We start from the raw sequence: 16564 nt of genomic DNA, 5'->3' as shown, positions 1-16564 counted from the left end.
CAAACATTTTGCCGCAGACCTTGGACATTCCAACAGGACACGCTCCACTCCTCGCTTCATTTCCAGCGGACAATGGTCATCAAAATCTCCGGATACCATTCCGTTGGTCTATTGTGTCTGGAGTATTTTGGAAAGCAAGGTCGGCACTAAAAAATACCAAAGTGTCGATCACCTCAAGCAAACGCTTCACCGGGAATGAGCCAAAATAACGCAGAGCGAAATTCGGGCAGCGTGTGACGTTTTCATTGGCCGTGTGATGGCCATAATTCGTATTAAAGGTGACCAATTTGAACAAATCTAAACTCATTTTAAAATTTGATACTACTTCCGACATTTTTTGTTTCCATTCAATAAAATTAAAAAAACATGTAAAAATTATGGCGTTTGACTTTGATGTAGTTTTTTTTATCTCACCCTGTACATAACAAAGTAAGCTTTCAAAATCACAGAATAAAGATCTTCAATTATTTTATCCTCCTTCACTTTCTTTCATTGCAAAAACAAATCTTAAATGAAAACATTTTATTCTCCTTTTAAATTCACGCGCAAAAGATATGTCAATCCGAATGGTCCAATTTTTATGGAGCTATTAAATGCCTATCTAAAATTCTTTACCCACCAAAAAATTCTTCAGCAACACTAAAAAACCAGACCCCAGCCCCTCAAACAACAAGGACATCAACATTTTTTACAAGGACACAAAATAAAACGTAAAAATACCCAACCAAATACAGGCACTATAAAGTCATCAAAAGTGCAGACGGACACAAGAAGCAATGCCTAAAACCCCCTAAATGAAAGCGGCCGCAGCAGCAGCAGCAACACAAACAAAAACCAAAAAAAATTGCAATCTATCGAAATTGAATGGCAACACTTAAATGAAGAGCCGAACGATGATAACAAGCACAACAAACGAGGCGATATCGCCACTTAAAAAGTAAATTTGGCATTACTTTTCAAAGAATTATTAACAACAACAAAACGACAACAACAAAAATAAAACAACAAACATCAACAAAATGTAAAACACTGGCAATAAAAACGCCAGTTCTCTGTGGAAACCAGCAGCACAACTAAATCGCAAAATAGCAACATAAACGAATCGTAAAAACCCAGAGAGATCACAAAAAACCGGGCCAGAATATCAAAAAAAAAGAAAAAACTTTTTTGTTTTGGTTCTGCTTTTTGTTTTTTTTTTTTTTTTTCCTGAGTGCCATTCAAGTTGTTGAGGACGTTTTATCTGAATTGCTTTTTTTTGTTGTTGCTGCTGTTTTGTTTTGGAAAAGTGATGACAAAATGAGTTTTAAAATTTCGCCATTTAGTTTGAATGTTGCCTTAAAAGATATGCCAAAATGCTGATTGAATTTGAGTATTGTTTTGTGTTGGTTTTTTACTTTAGTTTTCGATTCAAAATGGGTTTCTTTTGTTAAATTGTAAATGTGGGGAAGTACCAGCACCAGCATTCATGGGAAAGAAGATGCTGAAGAGGAATCGAAAATTTTGGGAATTTATTTCAATATTGCCTAATGAGGATTATATTAAAGCCATCCAAATCTTTGCATGGTTGGCGTATAATTTTTGTTGTTAGTCATACGCCACCGGGTACAAAAATTTGATCACTCGACTTTTGACTAAAGAGAAATCGATAATTTTGGGGAATTTATTTTACTATTGTCTAGTTTGAATTAAATATTAAAAGTCAACCAACTCTTTGCCAATATGGCTTACGATTTTTGTTGTTAGTCATACGCCACCGGGTACACTTAGAAAAAATGTCATCTGTAGACTTTTGCCTAGGTGGCGTATGATTTATGTCGTTAGTCTTACGCCACGGAATACACTTAGCAATAATGAGATATTAAAACAAAATTCAATATCTCCATAATTCCAATAAAAATCCAGCAATTTATGAAAAAAGACATAAAAATAGAAGACACTTGTTTTGGGGTTTTGAAAATTTACCTCGCAAAGTAGATATAGGGGAAAGGTTCCCTTACGTCCATTTTTTTTTTAAATTTTCGGTTCAAGATTTCTTGAAATTCTTGCATTTTACTACGATAATTTAACTGATAGTAGTACAAGGATTATATTGACTTTTAACCCTCAAGAGAGTGACCAAAATGGTCCATAGAAGATATAACTATGAGTTTAAAAATAAAATGTTTTTAAGAGACTTCTAACAGTGCATTTGGTTAAAACTCCATAACATTGTCACAAAAATCCCTATCGCATCTACGTCATCCTTCCCCAACTTCCTACATCTCAGCATTCCGTATCCGTTTCAAATAAGGCACTTACACGTATGCATTTATTGGTTATCATTTGCATGTGCATGTGTGTGTGTGCATGCATTAACTAAAATGCACGCACACACAATCTCAATGCTTTCAATAGTTAAGGATTCGAATGTGTTTTATTAGCGTACACTCACAAACGCAATACTCACAATACGCTCTTTCTCCCTTTCTTTCTCTAATTTGAAAAAAGTATTTTGTAATGATTTCAAATATGCATAACATGTGCCAAACATGACTAACATGCTCACCTCTCGCCATGATTTCCTTTTGCAGCAAAGTGTGTGAGAGAGAGAGAGGGGAGAGTACAAATCAAACTCATACTCACGTAAAAAATATTCTCGGCGAAAAGAAGCAAATAAAAACCCGGATTCAAAGGTGGGAAATAATAAAATGTGAAATGTGAACCTGAATGTATGGTAATGATTATCACATTTCCGGTATGTAAAAAGTTTGGGGGGTGGAGAGGTAGAAGGATATGCAGAATAGAGTCATGCATTGGAATGTTGGCTGGTAATATTTCGTGGTTAACACTCGAGGGGTGGCAGTGACAAAGAATTGAGTTGGATAACAAAAAAAAAATCAAAGTATTTGTTCCGCAAAAAATGTAATCAGCAATCGGAATGTGTGAGAATGGGTAAATATGACTTTTTATGCGGCCCGAGGGGTGGAGAGGCCATAGAAATTCCTCAAATACTTATGCAACTCAATATAAGTCATGGCAACGTGTGGTGATTATTGTCAAATACTGATATCAAAAAAAAAAAAAAAAAACGGTTATGGTTCGATGAGACAAATACGGCTATTGCTAGAGGAGGGATTTACTTTTTTATGCTTGTTTTTTATGATTATTTCGGGGCTATTCGAAGTTTCGAAGGCATCACCAGCTGCGTAATTTTGTTGTTGTTAATAAAAATCAGTTCCACTTACTGTCAATAATAATAATAGTATTGATTGTAAAATTATATGACTGGCATAAAAAAGGAAATGAAATAAAAAGAGATTTTAATAAAACGAATGGAATGTCATAATAGACCACCACTAATGCAAAGTAATATTGAGCGCTTAAAGAGTAAATGGGGAAATACCAAAAAAAAAAACCACAAAAAACTAAAAAAGTTCTACACGTCTTCGATATGAAAAAACTTTCACATCAGACAACTCATCATCTACACTATTGTAGATGTATCCAGGTGTCATATACGTCAGGCGTATCTCCACTTTTGAAGATGACTCCAGGCATCCCCTTCACTATTGTAGATGGCCCAGGCGTCATCTGCACTACAATGGCCCATGGCGTCATCTACACTATTGTAGATGGTCCCAGACGTCATCTACTCTATTGTAGATGAGCTCTGGCTTCGTATACACCATTTTAGATCCAGGTCCCAGGAGGTTTTTTAGTTCCAAGTATCCTTCTCCTCCCTAATTTCCCCTATCCCTCCTTCTCCCATAAGTTACCTTGCTTTCCAGCATTTTAACACTTGTCCTCTTGGTTATGTACCAACCAATAACAATTTAATTACAAACTAACACGCAATTCCATTAACATTAAACATGTGTCACTTGCAAAATAATACTCTCCACCTCCACCCCACCCCTATTCCCCTTTCAAAACGACATCCGTCACAGTAATTTCGCCTATAGCATGCAGTTTCAGACACAGGCACGAATGTTCTCACATTCGCACATCAAAGACATGTGAAGCTCCTGTCTTTTTTTGGTTCTTTTCACTTGGACTCGGACTTCCTTCCGGTGGCACTTTTTGTCCATCATATATTTCCCGCCTGCCTTTGGGATGCGTGCTGGGCTGCTTTTCAGGTGGGGAGATGTGTGTGAGGGGTGAGAATTCACCTGCATGCAACATCACGCGTCGACAAGCATTTTTCGCCTCTGGGGGGGAAAAAAAGACTGACAAAATTTATTTGTCTACCATTTCTGTTGGGTGTTTCGTTTCACCACGAATGCTGGCCATCCCATACATGACATGGGGATTAAACCAAAACTGACATGAACGAAAACAATAAGCAATGGGGATCCAATGTGTAGTTGTTCTCCGTCTTATTCTATACATTTCGTGTTAATATTTTAATTTTCATTTAACTTTGAGAAGTGTTGTTAAATTGAGACATGTGAATTTCGGCAGGCATGAAATTAATTTCATAATTAAAATGGAGGCACCTTGTTATTAAGACACATCTCAAAATCTGTCAGAAAATCATGCATGGAGATTTTAATTTTCGTGTCGACTCTATTTCGACCGAATTTACTTGTCACTGTCAAATTGTCTAGGACTACGTATGATCAATTCATTATTCATACGCCACGAAGGCCTTTAAAAATATTTAATAGTTGTAAATTCAAAAATTATTGTAAGTTACTCCTGGCCTCTCTTATCTTCTCAGTGCCTTAATGAATTTTTATGAAAAAAAAGGATGGATATTTTATATACAACTATAGCGTACATTATTCCTTTTCAAACTCTTAGATACGAAGGCAGGTCCTTCTGCAAAAGTTATGCTCAGCTTTGTAAAATCTTGAAAAAGCTTTAAAAAAATATATTTGACTAAAAATACTGGTATTGAAAATTGGCTTCAATTTTTTTTACCCAGTAAAAATTTGGTAATCGCAAGTTCCATTTCTGGATTTTTCCCCACAAAAAAAAACTGTAAATTTTTACAATTACTATTTTCTGCAACTTCTTGAGTAAATTTACCTACGCTTCAAATTTTTGTTTTGATTGTATGGGATAATGTTTTGAAGGATTGGGAAAACATCTAACCCTCTCAAATTTATTTTACGCAGGAAACTAAATAAAGCTCTAAACACAAATAAAACAATTTCAAAATTTGTTTCCCGAATAAAAAAGAGAATAAATGATTAAAGAAACCCTGATAAAATGGAGTTGTTGATTTTTGACAGGGGGAATATAAATACCTTCTATACCTCTGTTATGAAAACAAAGAAACATTTAATGTCCCACCGAAATTTATTTCACATTTGCGGTAAACTTGGGTTGATGTGGCATTTCCTAGCCTCTTATTATTTTTCTAGGGTTTTTATTTAAATTTTCAACTTTGCCTTTTAAAAAATGTTCAGATTTTTGAAAAACTTCTAGATTTACACATGTAACGAAACCAGAAAAAACAGGCAATTGCTAAATAAGTGGTTTTCCACATAGAAAACACCAGAGAGAGTTTTTGATGTGGTCTCCGTACTGGTGGCAAATAAATGACAAGTCACGTTCGAAAAGTTAATCCTTGATGTGGTCAACTTGAGTAGTTGGCCAACGAACGACCAAAAAAAAAACAACAAATGGTACAATGTAATCAGTTAATTACAGGAAATGAAATGGTACAACATATACGAAATGACAAAAAAAAAAGATCAGATATGGGCGGAATTGAACGGAAGGGAGATATATTCTCCTTTGGAATGAAAAAAACAGAGGTGTGTGGAATTGAACGGAGGGGGTGCATTTCCCATGGGGAGTAACTACCATTGAAAAATATCACATTACTCTGAAATGGGCCTTCCAATTTGGACCTTCTTATACATTGGCGTACTACAATGTGTAAGAAGGTCCAAATTTGTAACAAAGTAAAATAATGAAAAGGTATTTTTTTTTTTTTTTTTTTTTTGGAAATTATATAACTCACCTCTATAATGGAATTAATTAATTTAAAGTTCTTCTTCTTCTTTGTTACATCTGATCTATGTACACAGAGAAACTCAAACAAACAATGTTTTTGATGGTTTACATACTTTAAATATTAAATTTTCTATCTACTTTGGCAGTTTACTTTTCACTTAACTTTGCCATACCTATTTGTTTGGTATTACTGAGAAAAAAAGAAGCACAATTACGGAATTATCTCGGTTTTTCGAATGCTGTTTAACTTTCACCTCCATACTCTCCACCCCACAGCCCACTCAAGTTCAACATTGTCATGCCATTTGTGTCATTTGCATACATTTCGAGAGTAGTTACAAAATTTTATACCCCCTCATCCTCCTCCTTCAAATAAATTTAGGGGAAAATGTAATGACAAAGTTATCACCTCCAAAATGCTGGTGTTTTTTCTCTCTCTCTCCCCGGTGAGTTAGCATGTGTTAAAAACACGCAGTAAAATAGTTTTCCATCGTTTATCCACCTCTCAGCAAATATATAAAATTTCAACCAAAAACTCATTAAAAAACTTTTAACAAAAAAGATCTCAGCGGTAAGATTTCAGCACCTTTTTTAGGGAAATTAAACAAAAAAAAAAATAGCAGAAGATTCCATCATCAGAAGCCACACCATCACCACCACCACACAACTATTAACAGACACCTGGGATGTGCCAAAAATGTTGCAATGTTTCTTTGTATATATGCGTGTGAAGTGTAAATGTTTTATAATGGCACAAATAAAAAATAATTAAACTTGAATTATGTTCGACGAGTACAGTGGGAATAGGAGAGTCCTTCATGTGTTTTTGACCTTACAATAGAGAGGACTTGAGCTTATTACTCTTACCTGGAAATAAGCTTTTCTAGACAACTTTCTTTAAAATTCTTTGATTTGATGAATATTTCTTATTTGGTGTTTGAAGGACTCCAAATGATACGTTGTCGGAATTTAAAAAGAGGATTTAGAGGATTATCAATGCTGAAATAAGGCTCAATAGGGTCTTATTTCCCCGCTAATTATTCCAAGCCCATTCCCTTGACATTTTTATTTTGAATATTTTAAGGACTAAAAGAGCTCTAATCGAATAAGACTTTGAAAATATTTCTCGAGAGGGAGTCAGGATAATAACTCAGATTCTATTTGGATTACTTTTTAGAGAAAAAGTTGGGTTTTTATGAGAACTTGAAGGATTCTCAGAGCATCCATTGTAGATCGAAGTTGTGGAATCAATTATTGGGAATTTTCGAAGGCACATTGTCGAAGGACTCTCATTGCTATAATTGAGAATTTATTAAAAATACTCGACTTTAGACTCTGTTAAAATTTCAGCAACTTGCATTAGAAAATCCACGATAGTTGACTACCGAACAATAAACGTGGACTTTTCTAAAAAAATCTCGGATTCCCATAACAAATGTATGGGCAGGATAAAAACTAGTGTTCCATTTGAATTATTTAAGACAATTTGTAAGAGAATCCGAAAAACGATTTTCAATCAATTATTCAACAAGTTAAAAAATATCAGTCGGTTCTGCCAACAGATCTATATCCTCAGCCAATATTCGACTATTTAAATATTTTTTGACTTCTGTTATGATTATTCAAATTGCTGACCCTCTACAGGGGGAGATGAAAAATCTACAACCAATTTCGGACTGCTGTCATCTCTAAGCCACTCGTCCGACAGCTGTTAAAATTATTCCAGTTGCAGCTCATTATATTGTTTACAAGCGTCCAAAAGCATTTTCATGAGAATTTTCCAGAAAAAAAGTTATTCGTGATGGAATTCAAGCGCGATAGTGTGATTTCTTTATATTTGGCTGGAAAACCACAAGTGGCTATCGTTAGAGCACTCCAGCATTTAAATGTGTCTCAATCTTTTGTGTCTCGTATCATCGCTACCGTGATACTGGTAGCGTAGCCCGACGTCAAGGAAGTGGACGGAAGAAAACAGCCACATCAGCTTCAATAATTCGAAAAGTAAAGAAGCGACTTGATCGAAACCCGCATCGCAGTGGCCGAAAAATGGCTCGTGAGCTGAACATATCGCAATATTCCATTCCGTAAATATTGAAAAATGAGCTCGGGGTAAAGCCATTGAACTTCCAAGAAGTGCAAGAACTTACACCGCAACAAAAACAGAAAGAAAATAGACTCAAAAAAGCTAAAGAGTTATTCTGCTTGGCCGGAAATTACCGTGTTTACTTGCCAAAGAGGTCAGCTGTAAATGTGCACCTTCGGTTGGCCATAGTGATGGTGTGGGCCGCCGTAACAGCCGATGGTCGCTCTCCGCTCGTATTAACCGACAGTGGGATCAGAATAAATGCCGAATATTATGGCGAAAACATTCTGGAGGGTGTATTAAAGCCTTTGGCACGCAAACATTTTGGCCACAGACCTTGGACATTCCAACAGGACTCAGCACCATCGCACTCAGTACGCGCCACCCAAGAATGATTACAAAATGAGGTTCCTCGCTTCATTTCCAGCGCACAATGGCCACCAAAATCTCCGGATACCAATCCGTTGGACTATTGGATCTGGAGTATTTCATAAAGCAAGGTTGGCACTTAAACATACCAAATCGAGTACCTCAAGCAAGCGCTTCCCTGGGAATGGACTAAAATATCGCAGAATATAATTCGTGCCAAAGGTGACCAATTCGAACCAATCTAACTTATTTTAAAATTTGATGCCTTTTCCGACACTCTTTGCTTTCATTCAATAAAAATAAAAAAATATGTAAAAATTATGGCGTTTGACTTTGTTGCAGTTTTTTTTTCTCACCCTGTATACCCTCTCTAGTCTCTCAGAGCAATTGTCTAAATTTTTCTACAAATGTCTTTAAGGACTATCTATTATGGTGGAGTATTTTAAAAACATTTTCTAAAAGTCTTCGACTATTACTATTTTAGTTGATGTATTGAGGCAGGTACAATACCCTCAGCCTTATCCCAACACAAACATTACAATTCCCAACAAACGTTCCACCCGGTTACACAGCCATAACCCATCCATCGCCGTGGCCAATGCATTTGCATTTATTTTCCATATTTATACAGATGTTACACATTTGACACGTCTGACTGCATTATGGTAGCAAAAGCCCGCTGCCATGGATCACTTTCCCATTGCGGGTGTTTTATCAGACGGCTGGTTTATTGTTCTGTTTTCGTTCTGTTTTTATTCCGACATTATTTTTTTAATAATAATCATCAGCATTTGCTGCGTGCAACAAAAAAAAGCGACAACACGACAGCAATGTGACAACATTTAAATGAAATACGAGCATCCAGCAGGATCATACCTGGACTTGGTGGTATTTAACAGATGGCATCTGAGGTAAGGACAAAGTTTTACACCTACCATTCTTTTGCGAAAAAAAGAAAAAATCTCTTGGCCTTTCTCCCCTCTCCTATTAGCCGTGCAAATGAATGAGTTTCGTTCATTCGAATGATTGTTTATCTGCTGACTGACTGACTGTGTTGAAAGTAATTGTTCTGCACACACACACTCACGTGCACACATACAAAGAATAAATAAATGAATGGAAAAAATAAAACACAAATGTTTAAACTTTCAACTTTTGTAATTTTTCACAGTGTCCTTTATCGTGGAAATTATCTCTAAACTTTTTTTCGCTTTGTTCGCCGACTCCCTCCATTGTTACAAATTACCGACTGATAGACAGTTTATCTTTAAATGCTTTCGATTAATCTTTGAATTTGTTTTGTTATCAATATTTGCTGTCATTCGCGTTGTTGTTGTTGTTTCTGTTGTTGTCATTGTTGCTGTTGTATTTGCTGTGACATTAAAATTTAATGCTAATTATCTTCTGCTTAATTTCACAGTCATTGAATTCACATCAACTTTCAATCACAATTGAATGCATAATTTTTGTCCTCAATTTCTATGGAGGGAAAAAATGGAGGCGGAAGGAAGATAGAATAAATGTAACAAATTGTCTATGTAATTATTCGTTTGAGTTGGAGGCGGAGGCTGACCAGTGGAATGGTGAGGTATGGCTAAGACAACACAATAATAATAATGAAATAAATCAAATATTTTCTCATCAATTAAATTCGGAATTTGACAAATGTTTTTCCGAAGAAAACATGAATTAACAATCAAGGAATTCCTTAGAGTTATGGGGGGAAATTTTTATTGGAAAATTTATTGCATATTTTACAAGAATGTATTTTAATTTAAAGATAATTTTTGTGAGGAGAGAAAAATTAAAAATGAGTAAATAATTCGTCATTCTAAGCATATATTGATGTAATGTACCTGTTTTGAAATAATTGATTAGGAACAAAAAAAATCGTTGATTAAGAAAAAAGGAAAAACAAACGTGTACATAGAGAGAGTAACTTACCCTTCCTCTCTTGGTAAACAAGAAATTCTGGGACACGCCTAAAATTATGCTATAAAACGGTAAGGGTAAATAAAGAAAAAGTCATATTGCATATGACTATTGTAGGGTCAAATTTCCCTCTACCAGTCTTCGGTGCGACGACTCTGTGCGGTGCGGTTTCGACTCTAGACCTTCATATCAGGGGGAATGGGAGGGCCTAGAGTTGGCACACCATAGACCTGGCTAAGTGGTTTCGTCCTAACAAGGAGGTTGGGAAATTTTCACCGGATAAGCATGAATTGTACAGCATGAGACCTGGATAATTTCTCGAGTATGAACCTAAAAGGATCTGTGAGGATACTTTGTGAGACACCTAAATAATAACTCAAGCGTGTTTCTACAAGGATATGCAAGTATAATAACAATGGAAAGTGGCCTTAATAAGTGCTCAAAAAAAGAGCTACATGGATATCCAAGGATACCACCGCATAAGACACTAATAAGAACTGATGCCAGGTTCTACAAGGATATACAAGAATCTACAGGAATAGTACCTTAATAGACTTTTAAAAGTACTTAAGTCAGGCTTCATAAGGAAAGGCAAGGACAGTACTGCAAGAGACCATAATAAGTACCCAAACAAGGCACCACAAGGATATGAAAAGCTACTATTGAAGGGGACTCTAACAAGAACAGAAGCTCGATATGCAAGGATACTACAGCCAGAAGCCTTAATAAATTCTCGAGTTAGCTTCTACAAGGATATGTAAGGATATTATGAAAAGAGATCTAAATAAGCACTCAAACAAAGAGCTACAAGGATACCAATGCAGGAAACTTCTGTAATAACTGAAACTAGATTCTACAAGGATATGTAAGAATTCTGCTGCAATAGACCTTAAACGTATTCAAGCAAGACTCTACAAGGATAATATCTCAAGATACCATAAAAAGTTCTCAAGTCAGGTTCCTTAAGGAAAGTCAAGGATAGTACTGCAAGAGACCATAATAAGTACCCAGACAAGGCTCCATAAGTAATAGAAAAATATATTACTGCAGTGGACCCTGATAAGAACAGAAGCTAAATATCCAAGGATACTACTGCGAGAAGCCTTAATAAATGTTCGAGCTAACTTCTACAAGGATATAGATATAAGTACTAAAACAAAGAGCTACTAGGATATACAAGATTACCACTTTGGCAGACCCTAATAAGAACTGAAGCCACATTCTACAAGGATATGTAAGGATACTGCTGCAATAGACCTTAATACGTATTCAAGCAAGACTCTACAAGAATAGTACCTCAAGAGACCTCCAAAAGTACGGGCTCCAGGGCCAGACTCCTTAAGAAAACGCAATGATATTACTGCAAGAGACCGTAATAGGTATCGCAGACAAGGTACCGCAAAGATATGAAAATATACTATTAAAGGGGACTCTAACAAGAACAGAAGCCAAATATACAAGGATACTACTTCGAGAAACCTTAATAAATACTCGAGCTAGCTACTACAAGGATATGTAAGGATAATATGAAAAGAGATCTAAATAAGTACTGAAACAAAAAGCTGGAAGAATATACAAAGATACCACTACAGGAAACCCTAATAAGAACTGAAGCCGGGTTCTACAAGGATATGTAAGGATACTTTTACAATACAATTTAATACATAGTCAAGCAAGACTCTACAAGGATAATACCTTTAGAGACCTTTAAAAGTTTTTAAGCCATACTCCAAAGTATGTCAAGAATACTACTGCGGGAGACCCAAATATATACCCAGACTAGGCTATACAGGGATATAAATAAATACTACTGCAGAGGATCCTAATAAGCGAGACATGCAAAGATACTGCTGCGAAAAGCCATTATAAATATTCGAGAAAGATTCTACAAGGATAATACTATATAACACCTGCAAAAATTCCCAAACCCATCTCCTTAAGGATATGCAAGGATACTACATCACAAGTGCTCAGGCAGGGTCCTAAGATAATTTGCAAGGATATTACTGCGAGAGTTCTATAAAGTACTCAAAAATGGATGAACAAGGATATACAAGGATACTAGTGCAGGGGACCTTAAGAAGAACTGAAACCGGGCTTCATAAGGATATGCAAGAATACTATTGCGAAAGAACTTAATATGTAATCAAGCTAGATGTAAAAAAATGTACAGTATTGATGAGCTTCTTTTCATACCCTTACCACACCCCATAGAAAAAAATTAAGTAATGACCACATACAAAATATGGCCTCTTTTAAAATTTCCAAAAAAAAGTATTAAAAAATGCTTGCTTGTAGTTGTAGTTTATATCGATAGGGATTTTCTGTTTATATGGTTCTGTTCGAAGACATTGTCTCGAATCTTTGCAAACTACGGCTATACCATTTGTTTAAATGCCAAACAAACAAAAATATAGCATGCGACAAATTTTATATTTCTGGGACAAATTTAACCTTTTGGGCATTGGTTGCTAAAATTGTGCATGAATCATTTATTCCTTACCGCGATTTTGGGGTTTCCAAAAGTTTTGGCATTCCCCTGCAGAGAAATTCCTCCGATTTGTGACTCAAACTTTTTCCCAGCGTTATGGGATATTCTAACGCTTACAGTAAATTTGCAGCGCCATTGAAGGAAATATTTTCCCCTCTAAAAAAATATATACCACGTCAATGACAAAATCTATTATTGAAAATCTCTTCTTGCACATATATTTTGAATTAATCACCAACATAATTATGCAACACACATATTTGAATTTATGTATACCATTTCAATTAATTTCTGAAAAATAATCAAACGGAAAAAATTCTTTTCAAATTTATGCCAAAACATGGCCGAAGGCAAAGCAAGCACTTCAAAATCCCAAATGAATTGAAATCGCCGAACAACGCTCTTCTCAAGATGATGTCCCAAAACGGGTAAGGAAAAGCATTATTTAATGGTCGTCATTATGTAAATCCTGGTGGCGGTGGCGGTGGTGGTAGTAGCATAATTGATATTGCTCTCAAAAATAAAAAGACCAGTGAACCCCCTGCTGGCCATGATGCTGAATGAGGGTGGAATGGGCAGCAAGTATTTTACACTAATCATCATATGTCAACGAGCCAACCTCTCCCCCCTCGCACTCTCCGCAACACTTCAATCACAAGTGGGTGGCTCGCAACAAACACAAAAACTCATCCTGTCAACCTTTACTCTGATTGTTTATAATTTTTAATGTACACTCCATATTTTACACGCTTTCGTGTCTCTCTCTCTCCGAATCAGTGCACTTCTGGGCCAAACGATTCCATGGTGTGGGGAAGTTTTAAATGATGGATGTGAGACCCAGCGGCTGGGACTGTGAGAATGGGGCAGAGACTACTTGTAATTGAACACACAGAGAACACACACCAGAAACAAGTGGTGATGTAATGACATGTACAGCTTCACAGTTCCCCTGATCTCCCCTCCCACCCATACCCCCTTTGCATAGCTTACTTTGTACATTTGTTTTATGTGTGATTTGAAGTTGATATAATGAATAAATTAAAATGTATGCGTTAGGCCGTACTCCCTCCCCCCCCCCCCCCCCGCACACACAAGACACACAAGAAAGGGTTGCACAGTGGTCGCTGCCATTGGCCAAAATTCAAAAAATGAAAATCAGATATTTATTATCAAATGTGTACATATGAACTCTTAAGAGGTTAAACTTTTTAGAAAACATAATAATCTTGGCTTCATTGCAACGGGACACTTCGAAAATAGCATCAAAAAAGAGAGAATGTAGTTAGGTGCTTTTTTCTGTGGGATCAGTGAAAAAGTGGAGTAAAAATTGATCTGTATTACAATATTAAATACATTTTAAAATGACAAATCTTAGTATAATTATTGAAAAGCAAGGTATTGACTTATTTTTAGTGCAGTAATTTGTGTGTTTAGTAGTTGTGTATAATATAGACGATGTGAGTGTTCTGAGTTGCCTTTGAGATTAATTTTGAAAATAAAATTGGATTTCAGTTAAAGTTTTAATTGTTTTCCCCCCTGAATCCTCCAATGTGATTTTTTTCACGCCATTAGTAATGGTCCTAAGATTTAAGAAGTGCTAATTTAACTTTCAGATTTTGTCAGATTTGTATGTTATGCCCAATATACTGAAGTGACTTCGCTCCAATTTTGTCAGTTCTATGGAGCTAGTGACATAGAATATGTTTTTGTTGTTTGGGATTGATAAGGATATAATTGAGGGGTGTTCAATAATGTTGCCTGCATTGTCTTCTGGGTATAATATTAATGTCCAAAAATTTAAGGCCTTTGCACTGAAAACGGCTAAAGAGTTAACAAATAGATATCCATGGCACTATCTTTCACCCACAGCTAATAAAATTTTAATACAGGGTTGCCCATATTCGACGGACCCATCTGGCAACGCCATAATTTTTGACAGAGATGTCACATCGCTTAATGACATACCGCGTTTGAAGCGTCAGTCCAAGCAGATTTTTACCATGAACCAATACACGACACGCGAGCGCTCTGAAATAGTTGGAATTTACAAGAAGTCAATTGTGAAAACTCAACGTGCTTTTAAAACATTAAAAAATGTGAGAAGTGCGCCTTCTAAGAACACCATTAAGCGTTTATACGAAAAATTTTCGACTGGTAAGGCTCTTTCTAATCCGAAGAGGCAATATAAAAGTCGACCAAGGCGATCGGCCGAGAATATCGCTGCCGTACGAGCCAGTGTTGAGAGGTCCCAAAGAACATCCCAAAAACGCCTTTCACAGCAGTTGGGCATGGCTCGGTCCACTTTACAACGGATTATTCGCATTGATTTGCATTTGTTCCCGTACAAAATTCAATTGACGCAAAGAACCTTGCCTGCGGACAAGCCTCGTCGATTGGAATGGTCCCAAAGGTCCGTTTAATATGGGCAACCCGGGATTTGTTTAAAAAATACTTCTATTCTTGAAGGTACCTTTACAGAGGGACTCTACCTGAAGGCGGACCGTTCCAAATAATTTTCAAAAAGACTATTTTTTAGCTCTTTAGAACGTAAAATGTCAAATAACAGAACAATCTAGTGACAAATATTAGGCAAATAACCCTTATTCAGGAGGTACGTTATAAGGGGACCATGCCAAAACATGCATCGACCATATCCATTTTGTCACATTTTTAATTTTTATCCCATCAATGTACCATAACCAAAGAATCATATTGATATCTGCACTGAAAGTATTTTTGGCCGCTGTTTCCATACGACCTCGACCACTGTGGGTTGTTTGGCCAACAATGGAACATGTTTGATGAGAGGAGAGGGACAGCAGAGTAGAGTAATGGTGTATTCACTTTTATACGGGTCGAAGTTTCACATCCTTTTTAATTGTTTCAAATGTGTATAATGAAAAATAAATAAAAGTTGATATTAAGTAATGAAAACTGAAGATATCTCGACAAGTGAATAGTGGAGGTTTGCGAGGGGAAAACAGAGGTAATAAAATGAAAAGCTCCACAAGAACTTATTTAAATATCTAATGACATAAATATTTAACTTGGCTAATGGCTTTTGTCTAGTCTCGGCAATGAAGTGGCCGCTTTATGACAAACTGAGAATCTGAGAAGAAATCCACCCTTAACAAACTGACCTAATTCAGAGCTTTTTTTTTTATTAAATTATTCCATACGATTTATTATCGTCCACCAAGAGGTTCACTGACCCAGCAACTTACATTCTTACACACATAGTTATATCACTTTACACTGCATCATATGCATTTGGGTAAAAATGCTCGCTTTAGATAACCTTTTGCCGACAAAAAAAATGCTGCGTACATTTATTTCCTTGCTTCCTCCAAATTGGCCTGGGGCCAAGTTTTTCCAAAAGAGAAAAAAATCACAGCGTACTTTCCAGAGTATTGGGGAAGAGGCTGCGTTTTATTGCAAATGTTAATGATCCTTATTTCGTGCTCATATTTGCGAGTTCACAAGCCCGCATTTTTGGGGTACAACATTTCACTTAGTTTTTTTTTCATTTTTTTTTTCGTTCCATTTCAAATTTTTGGCAGAAAAACAACATAAAATGGCGTCAGCTTTATTAACTGTTAAAAATTCTGCAGTACAGAATGTAAAAAAAATTGAGAAAAAACTTCATATATTTTCTTGTTGCAATTTGTAGATTACAGGCATGGTTTAAAGTTTTATGTCATGGTCCCCTTTAGTACGGAGGATAATGGATGGAGACCAGTTAT

Source organism: Musca domestica, unplaced genomic scaffold (assembly GCF_030504385.1).
Source record: "Musca domestica strain aabys unplaced genomic scaffold, Musca_domestica.polishedcontigs.V.1.1 25, whole genome shotgun sequence".
Taxonomy (NCBI): domain Eukaryota; kingdom Metazoa; phylum Arthropoda; class Insecta; order Diptera; family Muscidae; genus Musca; species Musca domestica.
This window is presented reverse-complemented; position numbering follows the sequence as displayed.